At 44.4% G+C, this 3,992-nt stretch overlaps 1 protein-coding gene across 1 annotated transcript in view; it reads right to left on the bottom strand.

Annotated features, from left to right (window-relative positions):
• Window positions 1-3,693, bottom strand: part of ABHD18 (abhydrolase domain containing 18) — a 53,589-nt gene extending 49,896 nt beyond the window's left edge. The window contains exon 1 of the mRNA XM_032806034.2: window positions 3,632-3,693. The gene's annotated coding sequence lies outside the window, so the exon portion shown is untranslated. The remainder of the gene's footprint in view (window positions 1-3,631) is intronic.
• Between the last annotated feature and the right edge of the window lie 299 nt (window positions 3,694-3,992).

Below are 3,992 nucleotides of genomic sequence, written 5' to 3'. Positions count from 1 at the left end.
CACAGTGCAACGCTCCGGAAATTGACGCTAGCCTCGGACCATGGACGCACATCGTCGAATTAATGTGCTTAGTGTGGCCTCGTGCACTCGACTTTATACAATCTGTTTTATAAAACTGGTTTATATAAAATCGGAATAATTCCATAGTGTAGACGTACCCAGTGAAAGGTTATAGAAGGGAGAAGGAAGCAGGGAGCTGCTAGAGCCTTCCCCTGCTTCCTCCCCCCTAAAAGAACCACACCCCACTGCCAGCCTTTCTCCATGGCAGGGAAAGGCTCCAGCAGCATGACACTACTGTGCTGTGGGTAAACTGTGGGTCAGGATGACAAAGTGGTTCGCGACCCCGTTTTAATGGGATCACCTGGGCTGGCATTAGACTTGCTGGGGCTTGGGGCTGAAGTAAAAGTCCGAGCCCATACAGACAATGACTTGTTTTTACTGCTCTATATACTATACACTTTAAATGTAAGTACAATATTTATATAACAATTGATTTATTTTATACTTATATGGTAAAAATGAGAAATTAAGCAATTTTTCAATAACAGGGTTCTGTGACACTTCTGTATTTTTATGTCTCATTTTATAAGCAAGTAGTTTAAGTAAGGTGAAACTTGGGGGTACAGAAGACTCCTGAAAGAGGAACAGTAAGTGGTCTGGAAAGGTTGAGAGCCACTGGCCTAAGCAATGTCTCCCTGTCTACACTGCTATTTATAACTATGCTAGGGGGACCAGCCATGTATGTATGCTACACATCACCATAAGAAGTGGGCTCTGTAGAAGTACACTTTATGATCATAGTGACCCCTCTCTGGCCTTAAAATCTATCAGTTTAGTGCCAGGATACTAACTATAAAATTGAATAAGAGGGGAGAAATGGCCAATGGTCTACTGTGGTTAGTTATTGCCATTTTATTTTTTAAAACTACCATTTCTACTATGCCATAAGATTGGTGATATTTAGGGGAGAGGAACACAAAATTCCAATACAATTTACAGTGACTAAGTGTCCTAATATTCTGAATTTCATTCAATTAAAAGTTGTAAACTGTTCTGGGGATGGTGAAATATAGTCCAGGGTTTAAAAAAAAATGCACTACTACAAAACTGTGAGAATTTTTAAAAATTATGACCGAGATGTAATAGTCCAGAGACAGAGACAGGGGAAAGAGGCAGCGAAACTTCAACAGTTTACGTAAACTTTTTTGAGTCCTTCGTACGGAGCAACGGCTTTATCACTTTGAATTCATATATTGAATATTATCTATACATCTCTGCTAGTGTACATGTATACTCCCTCTATATACACTTATCAACAGCCCTAATTACATGATCACCACCACGTAAACTAGAAATGCCTAGTAAAAATGGCATTATGTTTTCTGTGCCAGAGTCAGACAATTCTTGCTAAAAAACTAACTGATCTGGCTAAGAAATTATACTCATTTTCAATGCACTAGCACAGAATACTCACCATCATTCAAGATCATGATAAAAATATCCCTTCATATCAAAGTGACATGACACATTTATCTTTTCCAGTACAAGAACTGGGAGCATAAAGATGACCGAGAGACCACCAGGATGATTTTTTGTTAATTTGAGAACTATATTTTAAGCATAACTGGGTATAAAAATATTTGTGGAGAAACCAAGTGTGACATTGCACTCTATAAGGTTTTATGAAAGTATGCTGATGAGCGTGAATATAATGTAACTAAAATGTGCTTCATGCAAATGATCTCTTGTAAGGTATCATTACAAAGCTTATAATCTACTGCATGGGTCATCCTATTTGTATAAATGTATCACTCTTGTATCTGAAACTAGAAATATAAAATATAACTTTGAGGGCCTATTGTAATTATGCAAAGTGTGGGCCATTAATGGTGGTTTGAAATCTTGATGGCTCCAATTAACCAGGACAATTGTCTGTAGATGGCTCTATTTTACTTGTGAGTCTTCCTGTATACATGTGTGCTGGCAAGTAGGTTATGAAGTCTTACAGTGACATGTGATCATGTCACCTGAACTGGAATCCAACTTTAACCTGGTGCTTTTCCATTGAGAAAGAGGGGGTGGGAACCAAGAGGGACAAAGGATTCCTGCCTTATGCAAAAGATATATAAGTGGTAGGAACAGAGAAAAGGAGGCAGCCATCATGAGAAATCCCCTCGCTACTACCTGAGCTGGAACAAGGGCTGTGCCATGGGAAAGGATTGTGCCCAGATGAGAAAGGTATCCAGTCTGTGAAAGAAACTTATTGAAACATCTGTGAGGGTGAAATTTTATCTGTATGAGCCTTAGATTTGCATGTTTTATTTTATTTGGTAAGTCACTTTGTTCTGTCTGTTATTACTTGGAACCACTTAAATCCTACTTTCTGTATTTAATAAAATCACCTTTTACTTTTAAATTAACCCAGAGTATGTATTAATACCTGAAGGGGGCAAACAGCTGTGCTTATCTCTCTATCAGTGCTACAGAGGGAAAACAAGTTATGAGTTTACCCTGTATAAGCTTTATACAGGGTAAAACAGATTTATTTGGGGTTTGGACACCATTGGGAGGTGGGCATCTGAGTGTTAAAGACAGGAACACTTCTGTAAGTTGCTTTCAGTTAAGTCTGCAGCTTTGGGGCACGTGGTACAGATCCTGAGTCTGTGTTGGAGCAGACTGGTGTGTCTGGCTCAGCAAGACAGGGTGCTGGTGTCCCGAGCTGGCAGGGAAGGCACGGGCAGAAGTAGTCTTGGCATATCAGTTGGCAGTTCCCCAAGGGGCTTCTGTGATGCAACCTGTCACATCAAGGTCCTCAACAAAAAGCACTACATAATTTGTCAGCATCGTCATGTAGTCCTGATTATATATGGATTCTTGTTTTACTTGTTGGTCTTGATTTATATCTGTTGATCACTGGTTCAGTCTAATATTTACTTGATCAAAGTACAAAACTAAACAAACAGATCAACTGGAGAAAAAGCAGATACTTTCAAAAGTGAAGCATAAATTTAACATAGTACCAAGCAAGCTGTTGTATCAGATACAATGCAAGCTATAATCTACAGGCAGATGACAAGTAGAAACCACAATATTTTTCTGAATAACTGTTAGAGTATGGCTTACGCAGAGGAAGCAGAGAACATCAACTGCCCTGTTACCTTCCACTCCAGGTCTGGAGAAATGAAGCCAAAGCTGTGATAAGACTGGATTAGTTTCGCAAAGGTGTTCTGGAGCGGGGCAGGTGAGCGAGCAGTGACAAGATCGATACACAGACCCACACTGACAGGTCTTAAAACAGCAGTCTCGACTGCGTCAGGGTGGGGGCATGGCCATAGCCAGGTGCTGGAACTAGGGGTGCTCCTGAACCCCCTAGCTTGAAGTAGTAATAACAACCAAACACATGGTTTCCACCTTCAGACCCCCACTACAAAATTGTTTCAGCACCACTGGGCATCTGCTGCTACGCAGGCCCGGGGGAAAGCGCACACACTGGGCACCAGCTGGCCAGGGCAGGGCAAGCGCTCTCCCGCCAAGGAGCAGGAAGGGCGGCAGGACGGGCACCCGCAGGGAGAGGATGGCGGGGCGAGCCCGGCTTCCCGCACCCTTAGGCTAGAGACGATAAGTTACTGACCGCAGGCGGAAACGGCCCTTCTGCTTCGAGTCCCATCCCCAGCAGCAAACAATCGCGACGCCGTCCCGACCCAAGCCCCGCATGGAGGCGCGTCTGGCAGCAAGTCCCCGCCGGCAGCCGGAGAGCCCCCGGCCCTGAGACGGGGCAGAGACTCCCACCGCCCGACACTTCCCCGGGGTCACTCACTGAGCCGGGCAAGGAGCTCCCCGAGCTCTGTGCTGCTGCTGCCGCCGCCGCCACCTCCAGCTAGAGCTACCGCACATGGGGGACGGGCCGCCGCTCTCAGGGGTGTGGGGCGGGGAAGGGCTGAAGGTCGCTACCGGGGCGGTGCCACCACCCGGCCAGCCCCTCCCATAGCTCA

This window comes from Chelonoidis abingdonii, chromosome 5 (genome assembly GCF_003597395.2).
Source record: "Chelonoidis abingdonii isolate Lonesome George chromosome 5, CheloAbing_2.0, whole genome shotgun sequence".
NCBI lineage: Eukaryota > Metazoa > Chordata > Testudines > Testudinidae > Chelonoidis > Chelonoidis abingdonii.
Note: the sequence above shows the minus strand (reverse complement) of the source record. Positions and strands in the feature narration are given on the sequence as shown.